At 39.0% G+C, this 18,829-nt stretch overlaps 1 protein-coding gene across 10 annotated transcripts in view; it reads right to left on the reverse strand.

Moving 5' to 3' along the window:
• The window catches only part of ADGRL2 (adhesion G protein-coupled receptor L2), a 213,208-nt gene that overhangs the window by 170,652 nt on the left and 23,727 nt on the right, over positions 1-18,829 (reverse strand). For 2 of the 10 annotated variants that reach the window (XM_029230771.1, XM_029230780.1), the window contains exon 1: positions 9,279-9,608. The exons of 1 other annotated variant lie outside the window; for it this stretch is intronic. The gene's annotated coding sequence lies outside the window, so the exon portion shown is untranslated. 7 more of the 10 variants (XM_029230777.1, XM_029230779.1, XM_029230775.1 and 4 more) reach the window with 6 other exon arrangements.

Raw genomic sequence — 18,829 nt, forward strand, 5'->3', positions numbered from 1 at the left:
CTCCTCTACAAGAGAAAGCATTAGTCAAATGCAAGGTCACCTAGACCGCCCCCGACAGCCAAGAACCATTTTTGACAGTAATTGGGGTTAGATTATTATGTCATCTAAATCCAGTGCAATAATCTGTTTGAGGTATGGACTGATGTAAAAACACCTACAAAATGAGGCAAAGTGTGCACAGCACAGGAATTTCATGGTCCAAAGGCAGGAAATACCTTTGAGAACAAAACAGAGATCAAGTAAGTCATATCATTTTCAGAATCAGTTTAAAAACAGGTACCTTAATCATACATTACATTTTAAACTTGCACCTGTGCTTATTTTTAGCCAATAGCTGTTAATAAATACTGATGTATACAGAGAAACAGAATAGTCAAAAGTGTATGCTTATGTAAGTAAGTACATGTGTGTATATATTCGACCAAGAAAGGAGTTAAAAGAGTATTATCTAATAACAGAAAGAACAAAATTAAATCCTTTCTCTTTTATTAGGAATCTCACAGTGCATTCTTCTTTGCTACTACAATGGCTAAAGTTTTTGTTATTCATCTAGAGAAAGACACAGGGTTGTATCTGGTTTTGCTCTGGCAAAGTAGTATTTGTTTGAATTGATCTAAGTCTAAAGTTAACTACCTTTTCAACTTCTCTTATCTCTCATGTCCAAGAACTAATAGTTTTATCCCTGTTTCTTTTTTCAGCTACCAGATTAAACAATTTTTTTGAAGTTACTTCACGCATCTTAAAACAGAATTAAGATCTGGTCATTATTTCAGGAAGTTAACTTCTGCTTAACCTGCCTGCCTTTTAATCTTATATTTCTATTTTTATTGAAGTATTGAATCTATCCTTTAAAAAATGTCTCCCAAAGAATCTTCAGCTTTAAGTAGGCTTCTTTTAAGCAACTCATTTCATTACTGAAATTCAGAGATTAAGGTGTAATCCCTGTGTGTGAATTTTAATGTTTATAATGTACTCCTCACAGACTGGAAAAAATCAATGGCAAGACCAACAGGGGCCCGTTTTGCTCAGCATACGTTTTCCTGTCAGGTCGTGATTAATGCTGTGCTCTGTAGAGGGAGACATTATATCCGGGCTAAAACAGACCTAAATTTTACCCTCAGGCAAAAATCTGATTTAAACATCTCTATTTAAAGTGACATTTGTCCTCCCTTTTCAACTGGTTTCCCCAGAAATTCCAGGAAGTTGACTTCATGACCTAAAAACAGCCGGGTAGCTGTGAGAGGCAGTTGTGCCTGTTCTTGCACTTGGATAAATCTGGGTGCCGGAATGAATCCAGGTGGTAATGAAACAGGTGCCCAGCTATCTGCTCCGATGAATCCCATGCCACTTTACTACTATAAGAATTTAAGATTTAGAGTCCCGTATAATTCTAGAGTCAGTAAAAATTTTGAATATGTGTTTCTTTGGCTGATTATAACCTAGCTATCCCTACTGATGGATTAGTTCCTTTTGATTCGTAAAATTACATCTGATTTTTCACTACACTGATCTGAAATATCAACTGATTACGAATTCTAGAAATCCAGAAAAGCAACTATGTCATGCAATACCTTCCATAAAAACAAAAATGGAAAGAAAAAGAAAAAATGTTCACATAACCAAAGTCCCCAAGTAAACAAGATGTATGCATATAAAAACAGGTGCCAATATCCTTACACTGTGAAACATGGTAACTTTCGATATTATTAAGCAATTTAGACACCACTAGCAAGTTCCTACTAACCAAGGTAATCTAATTTCTGTTGCTTTTCAAAGTAAATTGATTATTTTTCTTTTAGCCATTCTGGTAATTGAACAAATTTATACAACTGATGGGATTTTATTTACCACTGCACAATGCATAAAATCCTCTGCAAAGACAAACTATATTACTTCATAAAACTGCATTTTTGTTGTAATTAAACAAATTGTATTTAAACTTGCTCTGTGCTTCCAAAGCAATCAATAACATTTTGCTATAAGCTGCACTTTACTTGCAGGTGTTAAGCACTTGGTTCTTTCATTCGCTCTACCTTTTTTTTTTTTTTTTTTAAGATAATTTTTATTTACAAAATAAGGGAATTTTTTGGTAAGAAACAGCTTTTTAAAAACTTGGTAAGAATATATTGGAAAGTGTCTATAAATTATAGCCTACATTAAGTCCATCAGATAAATGATCTAAAAAAGATTTTTTAGGTATTTTTGGTTGTTTAGGACCTTTCCTTATATGACACAATGATCCACTCAAAACAATACCTACTTACATCAGAATAGCATTTAAGGTATTTTTATAGTTTATAACATATATTTAACAAAACCTATATATTAAATTCAAAATACCACATCGCAGTCGTGAATAAAATTTAGGAATTAGATCCTAGTTATAGTTACTCCTTTAAAAGTTATCACACCAGGTCAAGAAAAATGGCATTATTTTAGGATTCTACTTCCGTAATTCCAATAATTAACTATCTGTAAATTAACCCATTTCCTTAACCTTTTTCTTAAAGCATTAAAAAATAATAATCACTACTTGATCGATCTTGAGTAGCAAAAAGATTTTAGATAACAGTTTCAATTTTTCTGATAACATCAAGTCTAATTACAGTAATCTGGGTGATTAAATACTTTTCAACCTTTCAACCTTCAATCAAGAATTATTTGAAGAGATGAATATTTGGGTGGGACTACAGACTAATTAGTGTTATGTAAGAGAGAAGTTAACCAAGCTATGACCATAATCTATTTTTAAAATAGAAATGTTTTAATCTTTCTTGAAAATAGTTACAAAACAGATATCTATTTAGGTAATGTGAACTAATATTTAAACGAATTACCTTAGTAACTGATACGACCAAAACACAAACAGGATTTTAAGTCCTTTCCAAGTCTAGCAGCTAAAGTTACTATTTTTAAATAGCAATCCTGTATGACACTAAATTCTTCAAATTTCCAAAACTGCATTTCATTCCTAATCTGTGTACAGTTAATCTGTGCAAGTGGTATGGATTCTTATTAAAATGAAAACAGATTTCTATCAGGTAGGGTTTGGCTCATACCTCAGAATAAAATACACTGTAACGCTCTCTTCATCTCATACTACACTTGACAGTAAGCTCAGTGTTACTGAATATTTATTTACAAAAGTTAGGCCAAATAAATATTTTCATAGAAAATAGAGCAATAACATTTTATCACTATGGTGTGCAGACTTCTAGTTACCTTCTGACCTTCCTAACATCTCAATCTTAGCTCATATATTCCTATATTACTTAAGACACTAAAATACTATTTTAAAAATTTTAATGAAACACAGAAAGCTCCAATAATCATCAAATAAAGTTCTAACCCCAAGTAAACCATAGTTTTAAAGCTCTCCTCTTGATAATTTTAAGAAAGGAAACGCCCAGAAGCTTGGTGTTAACATTTCTGCTCATTGTGAAAATTGCAGCAATAAAAACTCCAACTGCTTGTCTTAAATTAAGACTTGTAGTACTCCATGTGAGATCTGTATACTTATACTAGTTTTTATAACATTTGGAAGTTTTGTTTTCTGCTTTGACGTTAGTCCATTAATAAAGCAGAGAGTCAAAAGCCTGGAAAAAATTACATCTAGTGGAAATCTTCAAGTCAAAACCTCAAGTAATTGGTTTGTTTTACCCCACGATTCAATATTCTGATTTCCCCAACTACCTGCTCCCAGAGCTATCTGCATTTCTAAATTTGCTTTCTGTTGCCAACACATAGTAACCCAGTGACTGAAAATGGCAGCTGAAGTGCTTCTACAACACATTAATTTTTTTCTCTAAGTAGTCCAATTTTGTCATCTAAATGTTGAAAAATCTTTTCACTGCATTTTACATCTTTAGAGACTTGCGGAATTCACGATCACCATCATATAAAATGAAGAGTAATGTTTTCAAGACAATTTTTAGATCATCACTAACAGCTCTAAAGGATAATGTGTTTTCTTTATAGCACTCTGCATTCAAAGCAGACTAGTTAACAGCAACTTAAGTGCAATAATAGCAATTACATCAATGTGGGCCTTTTTACCTCGAAAGTAGCTCTTAGACAACTGAAGAGATCAGATAAATAAACTATCATAAAATGATTTCAGGGTAATAAGATACAATTTGAATGCCACTAAAAAATCCTCATCTTAATCTGAAAAAAAGTATTATCCTATTACACTGAAGACTAAAAATGTTAGGTGATTAATGATTATTTTTCCCTCCAAAACTTTTTATTAATTTTCACTTTTAAAAGAAAAAAAAGGAGTTCTGAACATGTGTAAAAGAAAACCCTCTAATGAAGGGATATCAATTCACGTTCAAAATCAACCAACCATCAAAGGTAAAACTATAAAAAATATGCGCTTACAAATCTCCAAACCGTCCCTGAGATTCACTTTCATCTTAAAACTAGGTTTTAGGAAATCTAAAGCTAAATAAATAAAACCAATATTTCCCCAGAAGTTGAAGATAAAAGTTCTCCCTTGACCCATCTGCTTGCCATAAAATGACCCAAGTACTTGTTCTTATTTGTTTCTTCATTCATGCATATTGAGTTGTTAAAAGAAATTCAGAGAACGTATCTCTCTGCAAATGTAAAACAGCATTAGTATACTCTAGCTATATATATTAAGAAAAACCTCCTTTAAGCTGACCTCTAGAGTTTACTGTTAGGTAAAATACAAAAATTTTGAGACAAAACAATCAATATTCAAACAATTATCTCCATATGAAATTCATGAAAAATTTGAGTATCACTTAGAAATCTGTTTCAAACTTACACTGGCAACAGAAGTTGCGTTAACAAGTCCATGTTGAGTTTTTAATACTCAAAACTCTCCACTGACTTTTTTTTACCTATTAATTTAACAAGTATATTAAAAATAAAGTTTCCTAGGTATAAAAGTGTCCTCTTATTACAAGATTTCTATTGTTTTATACATTAATTAAAAGACTTTCTCAGCCATTTTACTAATATAACAAAGTATAGGCCCTAGAAAAGTATTAAGTTAGAAGGAAAAGCTCTCTCACTCTCTCTTCCACTGAAGGGACCACAAGACAGGCAACAGTCACTATCATAAAATAAAAGGTCACTCTTTTTGTAGGAACAAACCATTTATCAATAGAAGATAATTGTCTTTCCATTTGGAAGGGCTCCACAGCAAGAGACAATGTTTTTCCCTCACATAATTACAAAACAGTAAAACTTCAGAAACACAGCCTGAATCCACCTCCCTATTTTTACCCTTTACAATTCTCATTGCCCTTTGGGCCTCCACTTGGAAGCAAATGGAAGACAGGCTGAAGTTTTCTCAATTGAGCTGAAGCTAAGAAACCTTTGATATGCTAATGGTCCCCTTCAAATGGTAAGAATTCACACTTGCATTAATTCAAACAATTTGTGCAGAATGATGTGAAATGGCACCTCTTTTAGAGGCAAGTAACAAAAGGAGAGAATCGGAATGTCTGAAGGAACTAAACAACAGAACATTTGTTCTGCAGTATTCTATTATGCATAAATGTATTGGAGGGTGGAGGGAGGGACACCAAAAAGTTCCATAACACACCTGAACAGAAGTAGGTTTTCTTAGATACTAAATTTAAGTTACAAAGTTACCTTTTACCTAGGTCAAGAGTCCCATCACAACTGGGAATGTTGCCAAAGACACCACACAAACTATTCTATTTTTCTGCTATAGAGGCAGATTGCCTCCTTAGTGCCTGTCTTTTAAGGTTTGCCCAAGATCAAACTTGATTTAGTAAGAGACATCCCAACAGGCAATCATTTACCAAACGGATGTGACTTTTCCTCATTGTGCAACTCGAGTTGAGCAAAGAGCAAACTCGGTGGGGCCCGTTCCAGACAAACACTGCCAGGGAAATGAATGGACCAACCAACGTCCGTTAAATGTACGCCTCTGGAAAAGAGAAGTACACATAGTGTAAAGAATGCAAAAGAAAATTTAAGAATTGGGGGCGGGGGCGAGGAGGAGAGTGCCTAAGAACCTGGCCTTTGTAACGGGAACCATATGGCTGGTGGCTGTGGCTCAGACGCTCCCAGGCTGCTTGGAGAAGCTGCTAAGCAGCCTGACACCTTTCAAGAAACAGGAGGAAAACATTTCCCGGGTCTGAATCTGAGACAACAGTTTGCATCAGGAAGAACGGAATGGGGGGGCCAGAGAAGGGGAAAAGGATGAGGGGGGAGGAGTCCACAGAAGGTGGGGAAAGAAGACGGACACCGCAGGACTTGCCCCTCCAACTACGCTTTCAGGGGACGGAGTGAGCAGAGGATACAAAAATAAATATGAATAGAGACATACGTTCCTTAGCCGCCGCTCATTGACACTTTGGCACAAAGTAAAGCTTCCAGCGATCTCCCCTAACCCAAACCCCGCAGTCTGGCGAAAGGAACAAACTTTCCAGATCCCAAGCGAAGGACTCTCGCAGGAGTGCCTCCCCAGCGCTGCGGCGCTTTCGTCGCTTCCCTCGCCCCCGCCTCTCCACCAGAGGGTCGTGTAGCCCCAGCCAAGCAACGAGCCCACGCTCGGTTAGCGCCGGTGGCGGGGGGGTGGCCTCCCCGGCCTCGCGCCACTCCCACGCCGTTTTCCCCCGTCGCACCCCACCCGGCACCCGGCTCCCACAGACCAGGCTTCCAGAGACTCGCAGCCCCAACGCCAAGCCCAGAAGCCCACACCCCATAACTTCGCCCGCAGGCCCAGCGCGGCCCGCTGCTGCCCTCTCACTGCAGGCGCGGGAGGCACTCGGCCTCCCCAGAGCCTGCCGGGTGCCCGGCCCCGCTGCGCCGCCCCTAATCGCTGCCAGCCACAGTGCTGGCCCGGCCACATCTGGCTGCGCTTTGCTGACATCCTCGCCTCTCCCCGCCACCTAACCGACAAGAAGAAACCACCCGCAACAACTCATCCCATCCCCCCATCCCCCCTCCTCACCCCCGTCCACTTGCCCAGAACTCTCTCCCAGCGCTCGGCCTCCCCGCTCCACTCACAGCCCGGCACGGGTCTGCAGGCAGCTGAGGCGGGGGAACAGGGGCGCGCTCACCTCCCGGCCTCCGGCCCCACCGAGGGTGCGCCCCACCTTCCCCTCCCCAGACGGGCTGTGAAAAAGCGAACGGCACCTTCTGACCCAGGCTTTCAGTAAATCAAAACATGCCGAACCCAATCCTACCCTCCCCTCTCCTCCCGGAGCCCCCTGCAACTAGACTACAGCCAAGTGAGCGTCCCTACGCTTGCAGGGCGAAGCAGCAGCAGACTGGACGGGAAGGGGAGTTCTGCGGATCGATTTCCGAGGAGGGGGAGGAAGAGGAGGGGGCGAGCAACCCGAGCCGGCGCGGGTCTCCCCCTTGGCCCGGCCGAACATAAACAAACAGCCGAGCCCCAACTCACCCGCGGCTCCCTCCACCTCCAGCATCCACCCCAGGGCGGGAGGCGCAAAGCAAACAGGTCTCCGTAGCCCGGCACAGAGGCACATTGTTCGCTCCCACGGCTCTTACCTCGGTCTGCGAGCGCGCCCCCGGGGGCGGGCCGTCTGGCGCGGGGGCCGCGCGGAGAGAGGCGCAGAGGGCAGCGGCCACCCGGGCCGGCGAGGGTCCAGGCCGGCCGCGAGCGGGTCGCCGGCCGCAGAGTCCGAGCGGGAAGCAGCGCCGTGGCTCAGCGCGTCCTCCTGCTTGGCCGCCGCCGCCGCCGCCGCCTCCTCCTCCAGCCAAGCAGCCAGCGCCGGGCGGCTCCTGGGGTTAGGTCAACATTTTCCTGCAGTTTCCCACACGCCGCTCCGCGAGAAGAGTCTTTTGCACACGCGCACGCGCCCCCAGACCGCACGCTCCCTCGGAAAGATAAGAAATTCGGGAAGCAGAGCGAAAGGGGTGGCAGAGGCAAAAAGCTCGACAGAGGTGCGCAGACTTGGGAGTCCCCTCCGAGCTGCAGACGCGGGAGGGGCGGGCAGACGCTGGCGGCGCGAGGCCAACTCAGTTCGTCAGGCGAAGCCCCTCAGCCCGCCGTCCGCGCCGGCCGGCTGGCATCCCTCGAGCCGACCCTGCGGCCTGGGGCGGGAGACTGCAGCGGCCCCTCCTCACATTTCGGGTCTCCGGGCCGAGGCTGAGCGGTGGCCGCTGCCCCAAGACTGGCTGAAGGCGAGGACTGGGGTTCGGGGAAGCGGGGAGGTGTAGGGACGAGACACGCGACGCACAGCAACGGAGGGGAGGTGCCCTCCCCCCCCGCAACGGTCCCAAGGATTCTCCGGTAAGCTCCCAATTTCGCTCCGGTACCTCTGCGTGTGTGAGTGTGTGAGCGGAGAGAGTGTGAGGGAGAGAGAGGGAGCGAGGGAGAGAGACGGGGGAGTGTGAAGTCCTGACACAGACTCTCCGCGAGGTCTGAACTGGAGTCACCTCCCAGCCTCCTTCTCTTCCTCCTCCTCCTCCTCCTCTTCCAACACCTCCTCCACCCCAGATCTCCACCTCCCCACCCCCGCGAGTTCGCCTAATCATATAAACATATTAACTTGTACAGCGGCAAAGACCAAACCTCTCCCTCCTGATTTTTCCAGCAAGGGGCTCAGGCAAACTCAAAAGAAGATTACAGGCAGCTAAGTACAAAACGTGGAGCAGATAGTCTATAACTCAGTGCCGCCCAATGGCCATTTTCCACCCCATTTGAGCAGCTGCGTCGGTGGTGCACCCGAGCAAGGCGGAGGAGAGCGAAAGCGGACACTTACGGGTTCGAGCTGTTCGGGTGGCGGTGGCCCAGCAGCCGCCCGAGAACTGGCCGGCCCCGGCTCCGCCGGCGGGGCGGCCGCAGGGCTGTCCGGGCGGCGGCGGCGGCGGCGGCGAGGGACGCGCGCGCACGGCCGCTGAACGCGCCTCGGAGGCGGCCTGCGGTGGCTAGCGCCCCTCCTCTCCTCCCCATCGGGTCGCCCCCCCGGGTCTCGGGGCTCCGCATCCAGCCCCCAGCGTCAACACACCCATTCCATCCCGAGCCCCACCTCCCCAAACTCCACTCACTGCGCGCTCGGTCCTCCGCGCGCTCCGGCGGCGCGCGCTGTCCATCCTGTCCACACACACGCACTTTAAAAACATTTATTTTATTTCTGGAACGGAGTGAAAGGTATTTGGGAGAGCGCGGCGCTCCGGCCTCCGAGGCGGGGGGCAGGGGGCTGGCCCGGAACTCGGGGTCTCCTCCCCTCTCCCCTCCAGGCTCAGGAGCTCTCTCCTAGCCAGCACTTCGGAGAGGCGCCCAGGATGCGTCTTTTACCCACCCCGTCTCCAGGTTTTCCCTTTTCTCCGCGCGGCGAGCCGGAGGCCCCTAAACTTTTCGTTTCCGCGGCCCTCCTTTTGTGTGACTGCTCGGAGGAGAAAGAACGTCTGTTCGCCTCGGCTGCCTCCGTCCGGCTGGGGCGCGCGGGGGACGCTCCATGGTTAATGCGTCTTTGATACCTGAGATTTCCGGCGGGCTCGTTAATGAAAGTTACATTTTTTTTAAATTGCGATGACTTTTTCTTTGTAGTTACAGAGAGCTAGCCAAACTTTGACTTTATTGACTATATTTCACAAGAGCGTTTTGTTTGTTTTTGATTAAACCCACCAGGACAAGCAAAGGAAGGAAAGGAGACTACAAGGCTTTACTCGCAAGTGCATTCATCGTGCTGTTTAGGTCTGTTTCCCTCATTTCCTTACATTGAAACTGCTTTTGCTCTTGTCCTCTGACCACACTTCCTTGCGCCTCTCTGTTGGCAGTGTTACCAAGCAGCCAGACAGCGCCTACGATGGACCTAAACTAAAGAGAATAGACCACGTCGGAGAAAATCGTGCTTGAAAAATGTTCGAAAGCCAGTTGTGTCCTTTGCATACGAGTAAAATCAAACCTGGATTTTTTTTTTAATTACAAAATTTCTGAGCTAAAATGTATGTCTAAATCACTGTTTATACTAATGAATGAAGGCATCAATTAAAGAAGCTTGTTTGCATTGGTTTTCAAGAAAAACATTCTCCAAGACTTAAAATCTCTAGAAAATAGGATGAAACTTGAGCTTCTTCGCTTTCAGAAACAATATGTACTTTTTGTTGCTGTGGGTATGTTGCAGTCATCATACGTCAGAAATCATTTCAAACAACAGTGTTATTAAAATGTCAACAGCAGATTGTTCAAAAGACATGAAGACTCTAAATACCTATATTTTGTCTGAAAGCCAGATATTTGTAGTACTAAGGTAAATCCAGCTATTAGTCAAGTTTTCTCTCAACTTGTAAAAAATCAAGTTAAAAGTACATATGTGCAAATAACTGAAACATGCTCTTTTGGTTGATTCATTATAATTCTCAGGTTCAAAGAAGAATCCTTGATGATCAAATTTTTTTCTACTTAATGTATTGATGTTTTAACATTCTCACCAATACAAAAGATAAGAGGAGCCACATAGAGCATTGGTGCTTTAAACTACATGAACACTTCCATTTGGAATTTCTTAGATAACATAATTCAAATATTATCGGTGCAGGATATAAACTAGTCTAGAAAAAAAAAAAACACTTATGCAGAGCTAGTGTGAAACCTTATTTCGTTGTTACATCTGTCAAAATTTATAGATACGACAGATCTACCTAGGAAAACTAAATCAGGCTTCTTTAAAGTAGTTGAAAAGAAGGAAGACTTATAGATTCTCAGACCTCAGTGGTCATTTATATCACAGTCTCCCTTGGAATTTAAAATTATTTTATTCAGTATTGTAAGCCAAGATATGTCAAACTGATAATTTGCATTTACCGAAAAATTTTAGCCCTTTCTTTTGTTCATCTTTGAAGATTTTTCATTCATCTAGGCATGATTCTCATGAAGTCCCAATGAGTGCATGGATCAGTTTAATGATATTTTCTTTGGGGAGGCAGAACTTGGGCTCAGGTTTTTATTTAGTAAGTTTAGTAAGTAATCAATAGAAAATTTTGCCTGAATTAAGCTGCCCATATGTTGGCTCATTTACTTGTTTATTTAACTCTCTCAGAAAGAATCTCAGGAAGAACCCACTGTCTTCACTTCTTAGGTCTGATGCATTTTGACGCTCAGGACATAAGTGAGTCACTCTCCACTATGTTCCTGAAGAGACTACAAAAAAAGGAGGATGCATGGGAGGGGAAAGAAATTGTCAGAAGTGGGTTAAATCTATAGGGAGTGGGAAATGCCTCAAACAAGTTTTTAATTTTAACTCAATAGTATATGTATTTTATAGAGTTCAAAGAGTTCAACACTTTTTTCATAAGCATATAATAAGCTTGCTGTTTTTATAATTATATCTAAATGTATCCCTTCTCTAGGATAATGTTTTAAATATTAAAGAATTTTTAATTCTTTCCTTGCACTTTACACATAATAATGCTTCAACCTTCTTTTCATCCACAAAGAATTGAAACAGAACTTTTAATTACATTGATACATTCAAGATTAAGCTGTTAGCCACAAACCTGCCATTACAAAAGAACACTTAAATGACACACACACACATCCAGAAAACATAATTTGTCTGACACTTCATGACAATTCAAAACATAATTTATAACAATACAGGTGTTATGGTAGAAAAAAATGAAATGAGAAACTTAATAATGTCCACAGATGTTAGCAAGCTAAGGGGAGTTGGAATATGTTATGCATTCCCTGCAATCCAATCAATTTAACTACACAATCTGTACTATTATTTAAGTAATGGCAAAATCATTGACTTATTCATAATACTTGCTAATTGTTTTTAAAAATAAATTCTACAAAGGACAAAGGAAACACCCATTTCCATTTGTTTTATGTTAAATCAACATCTAACCACGCATGGTGATTTCATTCAAAGAAAACAGAAGGAACTCATTAGCTTATGTGGTTTGAGAGATTGATGGGCTTCAAACATTTTAACCATACATGTTTTTTCCAACTGTAGAAACTCATGTTTTTAATTTAAACATCTTTATGAAACTAAAGATTATTTTATTCAATGGATTCACATATTTCTGATACAGAAATTGTGCTAATTTTTAAAGCTATTTACCATCCAGGCATCTTCATTTAGAGGGAAGTGATGAGGTACTTGTCAAAATACAAATATGAATGCTAATAGTATGGGTACCAATTTAGCGAATCTGAAAAAGTATGAAAATGGGCGTGGTTGCAAAGTATCGCGGTTAGTATAAGCCAGTAGAACACAGTAACCTCTTCAATGCCCCACCCTGGCAAACTTGGACATAGGTAAGCCAGTTCTAAAAGGGGCCACATGGAGGTGGACTTGGGTGGGGCAGAGAGAGGATCCAGGACTTGATGCTGGATCAGAAATTGTGTGAAGTTTGAGCTACAAGCTGTAGAGAACTACCAGTGAGAATAGATTGTATTCATTATTTTTGCCTTTGATGAGAGAGCTCTGTGAAAGTTCTAAAACAAAACAAATAAAAACATGTGAAACTGCTCTAGTTTCTAATACAGAAATAGAAATAAAATTAGCTAGATTTCATCCTAAACTTTGTGTTCCCTTTTCTTCGTTACTGTTCAATGTTGCTTAGTGCTGAAACGTTTTCCCTACTCTAGAAAATAAATCTTTTAAAGCTCTAGAGCAGATCAAAGCAATTATGTGAATACCCAGACTTAACTAGAACTCGTTGAAAGTTCCTAGCATTGTTTTTCGTTTCAGTTTTGCCATGCATGTAGGCTGAAAAGAAATCAGAACTCATTTTCCATGCGAGAATAAACATATGAAAGCAATTGGGAAAGCCAATAAGCTTTTTCTTTTTCTTTTTTTTTTTTTTTTTTTTTTTTTTCCAATAAGCTTTTAATTCTTCTCCCAGTTCTCTCCAGGCTGAGTAAATCTTGGTCCAAGAAGGCCAAACCCTATCTAAAATGTAGAGATGCAGTCTCCAAAAATAATGATAGTTTAAACTGTGTTATAAATATGATTATGGTGTGCTGTACTTAATGATATTATTTAGAAGTACCTGATCACATATATTATTAAATAACTATCAGTTTGTAATTAATACTTCTTAAAAATATCCACCAAAACAACTGGTAGCTTGACTCTTTCTGTGTGGTTAGAGTATTTATATATGTCTAACTGTGTATAATGGATTATACAATTTTTATACCATTATGATACTCAAAAGTAAGCGAGTTAAAAAAGTTGCCCCTCGGGTTTCCCTGGTGGCGCAGTGGTTGAGAGTCCGCCTGCCGATGCAGGGGACACGGGTTCGTGTCCCCGTCCCGGAAGATGCTGCAGAGCGGCTGGGCCCGTGAGCCATGGCAGCTGAGCCTGCGCGTCCGGAGCCTGTGCTCCGCAACGGGAGAGGCCACACAGTGAGAGGCCTGTGTACCGCAAAAAAAAAAAAAAAGTTGCCCCTCATAATATTGCTTCACTGAGTCTTACCCAACTCAAAGTCAGTCTTTATTGCTTTCGCATAGATTATTCTCATAATTGTTGGTAATATCTGCACCTTGAGGATTTTCTATAATCGTGTCTTATAGGTCTTCTAGCAATGTTTCTGTCAAACCAGGAAGTGTAACTATAAGAACACTCATTTTATAGGAAGCTGTCTATGACTTCTTATAATTATTTTTTCATCATAAATTCTCATAACCAAATGTTTTCTTACTAAAGTATGTAGTTTAAAATTGAGCCTCCTCGTCCCTTTTCTATACATGCAAACCTCTGTCAACAATACAGGTGAGGGGCTTCCCTGGTGGCGCAGTGGTTGAGAATCTGCCTGCTAATGCAGGGCACACGGGTTCGAGCCCTGGTCCGGGAAGATCCCACATGCCGCGGAGCAACTAGGCCCGTGAGCCACAACTACTGAGCCTGCGTGTCTGGAGCCTGTGCTCCACAACAAGAGAGGCCGCAACAGTGAGAGGCCCGCGCACCGCAATGAAGAGTGGTCCCCGCTTGCCACAACTAGAGATAGCCTGCGCACAGAAACGAAGACCCAACACAGCAAAAATAAATTAATTAATTAATAAACTCCTACCCCCAACATCTTCTTAAAAAAAAAAAAAAACATGAAATTTCTTTAATTTTTTTAATTGTTAAACTAAAAGTAACCTAAAAGCACAAGTCTTTGTGAAATAGCAATTTCACGCAAGTTTAAATTGAATTTTTAGTGCCTCTGAGAATATGACTTTGATTATTCATGTCATAGTTCACTGTAGTATGGCAAAACTTGCAAAAGGCTTTTAAGAGTCAGGAAACAAATTCACAAATGCCCTCTTTGCATTTTAGAAAGTAAGTCAAAGATATATAACACTTCTAATATATCATATTAGAATACATTGAAGTTATCCTAATGATACAGCATAAAATGATAACTGAAATATGTGATCTTAGTATTTTTAAACACAAAATTGCTTTGGTACAGTTTTGAAAATATTTGTTAATCTAAAATTGTGTAACATGAGATGTTTGACCTTGACTTTTTGATCGTATAAGCTATTACTAACATTATTCATTATTTTGTCCTCTAATTAATATGATGGTTATTTTTTAACTACACTTATCTTTTTTACTGTATTTTTAAAAGGCCTTTATTGGTTGTATATATTTTAATAAAAATAAATTTGAGCATGTGGAAACTAGAACAGCAATTTGCAGAGATTTTTCTTCTCAACCAAGTTCTCATCATAGTTTCTTGATAATAGAATGTTGCCATCTCTATTTTCAAGAATAATTTAAATCTTTAAGTTTTCAACTTATTGCAACTCTTTACAATGCATTCTTAAAGTCACTATGAAATCCATCACTTAGGTCCTAGGCCAAACAATGATGTAATAGGCATACGTTTTTGTGATAAGTAAAAGTGCATTAGAAAAGAATCTTTTTTTTTTCTTTTAATTAGCATCCAAATTTAGAATCATACTAAAATGTCATCGATATCTCAAAGAGATACTGAAATGATTTGGTAATGATAAGGTTTTGTTGAGTGATATTCAATGAAGAAATTCTGATTTAGGTTAAACAATAAAAACACATAATCTCTCCAGCTATTCTACATTAAAAAGAAGTTGCCAAACTATCACCTGGATAATACATTCTTTGAATTATTTTGATTCAATGATGGAGATGTGCTGCACTACACCATCCACACTCTTATCCAACTATCCTGGTTACCAAAATCACATATCTAAAATATAACTAAAGAGGATTATTAGTGCATTAAAAGAGTGTTCCCCTTCATTATGGGACTGTAATTTATGACACCAATTTAATTAGTACTATGTCCTTACTACCTTAATTTAATGACCCAAATTCAAACCACGTGTATGTAATTGTTCAGACAATGTAGAATACACGGCAAGAAAAACTAATTTCCTGTTTATTATCTAATGATAATTGAAACACAATAATTCATTATAATATACTCTGCTACTGCTATATATGAAGTGGCATGTCTCAAGGAAAGAGATTGTGGAAATAACATGAAAAATATTTATAGTCTGTTAAAATCAGAGAAAAGTTGAATTTGTTAAAATCAGAGAAAAGAATGCTAGCTATAAAATGTAAATGTTTGAGAAATCAAAGTATGTAAACTATTTTTAAATAATATGGATCCCCAGAAGACTATCATTTATCATTTTAAAATAAACTTATGGGTAATCAAATAAGGAATCTGAAAAATATTTTTTTAATGAATTTTGACATTTCATATAATTATTCAGTGTTTACTTGCCAGTGCCCTGTTACAAAATGATTTTAAATATGATTTATATAAATCAAAAAGAATTATGCAGATGTAGATTTGAGAAGATAATGCTGGCCTGTTTATATTGAATATTTCTATACAGGAATAAATCATGTGATGTCAAAAATAGATACTAAATTCAATCTTTAGAAAACTCTTTAACTACTTAGGTAGATTTATAGCTTATCAAAATTCAGAGGTAAAATATTACACCTTATCACTGAGGGAAGTCTATCTTTGCCTGAATTTTCCAGTTAATGAAAGAAGTGTTTAAATACTCTAGTTAGATTATTAACTTCTACAAAACTGAAACAGATGTGTGTCTTAGTATGCCATTAAGTTTATGATTTACATAGAAATCTTACATAGAGCTGAGCAGAGGCCAATGATTCTAATTTGCTCTAGATTTACAATAACCTGATCTGGTTTTTGTAAGTATTGAAACACTTTTTAAACAAAATTAGAAAGCAGTTGTGCTTTGTGTGATTAAAGATGCAATTCCCTCTGGAGTAATGAGAAAAGTTAGAACATGTTTCTTTCTTTATGGATGTTTCTATTATAAACACGAGTGCTATACATTATATATTTTTGTTACTATGATTTCCTTGTTTTTAATTATAAAATAAACCAATTGAATTTCACTGGAGTCTCAACTGAAACTATGCCAAAATTTAGCTGAAGAATGTGTACTGAGCTTCATAAAAATCCTTAAAATTTTTCCCAGGGTATTAAGGTCTTGTTATACAAATACTAGTTCACCATAATTTTCTAGAGCAAAATATCTTTCTGATTAAGACCTCCACAGCAAAAAAGACTTGAGTGCTAAATACATTTCAAGCCCTGGAAAAAGGCATATATAAAATTGTTCAAGACTAATGATCACTGGATTCATATAAGTTACAAATAGAAAAAAAGTTCGTTTATTTTATCTTATTACACAAATAATAATATCTATGGCAGTATTATTTAAACCTCCTCTACTTTGCTTGGTAAATTGTAATCCATCAGCTCCTAATAAACCAAATCTATAAAAATACATTATTTCAAACACTGTGAATACTGTTTTCTTAAAAAATCAGTCAGAAATGTTGATATAAATATCGTTGTAAGCATTTGTGTGTATATTTATGTTTATAGAAAATAAGTACATGCAAAAGTATTAATTCATTAAAAGTTTATCTCTCATAAAACCTTTATTAGCCCTTGAAGTCTTTGCCACTTCATTTTAAATGATTTATCTTTTGAATAACAAGGTTCCATTAATCTGTTTGACAAAAGAATTTTTAAATCATTTAAATAATTTATTTGAATGAATTATTTAATTTCTGTAAAATTTGTGCACATGTATATGTATATACCTGTGTCTATATATTTGTCTTCTGGCACAATATCATAGAAGTAATACAAAACAGAATTCAGAATACATTGTCCTTGACACCAGCAGTGTGACTTGGTGTTGCTGCCCATGTGTGCTTTGATCACCCACTGTTTGCACAGGACCCCTGTTAAAAGGCCATTTGTGCTACATTTGACACAGCAGGGTGATTTAATGTCAGAGAAACATGCATGTGATTTTCTATATTCATTTTTAATCCTGCATTTTTACTGAGATTGTAGGCTGACATATTTTTCAAAATGCAAGACTAATAAAGGCAATTATTCAACACTAGGAAAACCTGCTTTCCGCAATTCAGTGCTCGAGGTGCTACTAAAAAGTAGTAAACATACGCCTTCCCCAGAGAAATAAATCATCTGGGGAAACAGGGCAAATACACATGGAAAATAAATAAGAATATACACAAAAATGTATAAGCAAGTACACAAAACTAGGACATAAAAATTTATATAATAAGTTTAAGATGCATGGCATTCAGGAATTTTAACTATATACTCTCTCTTCACAGACTATTACTTCACAAAATTTTCTCTCAAATAGATCTTATTATTCTTTTCCCCTGAAGATGCATTTTTATTAATAAAAATAATGAAACCATTGGATTTTTCTCCAACTTTGGTGAGTTTATGGAATAAATTTATGATAAGTTATCATCAATTTTATTTTTAAACATGCAGGAAAATAAGCTTTCACTTATGTATCTCCTACACACAACAAAACAAGTTTTACATCATATATATATATGGTAAAACCTTCTAAGTCACCTTTCTTTTGGAAACTCCATCCAGTTTTTTCTTTGTAGTACTGTTCCCCTCTCTACTATGTAAGATTTTGGTGGGTTCATTTGGGTTTTATTTTAATTTTGTGATCCATCCTTTCAACAAATTTCTTTTAACTTTAATTTACCAGGGAGGTACTAACTTTACTTACATGAAAATCTCAATCTTTGCTTGTGACATGTAACAAAATTTGAGGTCTCTGTCTTCTCCACGTCTTCTCCCACTTATCCAACCATCCGTAAAACCAGATATAACACTATACCATTGTATACCCATTACCCATAATACTCAAATCTTAGTAAGGAGGTATGAGAATCACCCAGCACTCTCACACAACTTTTAAAGCCCCTGATATACCAAAGTAGCATCATGAATTCTCAGGGAGACAGTAGTCTTTCAGAAGTTCGTTAGATGTCTAAAACTGCTTTCTGGAACTTCCTCTCTGGAAGCACCTTCCTCCTTACCCATGTTCTTGTATCTAGAAATGTAGATAGCCTCCCAAATACCTCCAAGTTGTATGATACAGGAAGTAACATTATACTGCTTAGAATGGTATGCACCAATCAGATGAAGTCGTTTTCTAATCATTTCTCCTACTCTCAGATTTTTGACGAACAGTGGCTTCTTTATTGTCTAGCAAAGGGCCTGAGCTGTAGTTGGTTGTTGGAAAGCATTTATGGAAAAATGAGTTAGAATCCTATAATCATAAATACTATTATAATATTTAGTTCAATAGGGCAGCTGCTTGTTATACAAATATTATAGCACTGCTTTGCTGATGTAGATATTATAAGTCAAACAACCTAGAAATCTTGTACAAATGTACTTATCACAAGTGTACATATAAACAACACACACATAAATTTACTTCTTAACAAATTTGTTTAGTCAATTTATTGAAATGTTTTTATAGGCCATATGTAAATATTTTAATATCTAC

The sequence above is a fragment of the Monodon monoceros genome, unplaced genomic scaffold (genome assembly GCF_005190385.1).
Source record: "Monodon monoceros isolate NGI ecotype Baffin Bay Population unplaced genomic scaffold, NGI_Narwhal_1 Super_Scaffold_18, whole genome shotgun sequence".
Taxonomy (NCBI): Eukaryota; Metazoa; Chordata; class Mammalia; order Artiodactyla; family Monodontidae; genus Monodon; species Monodon monoceros.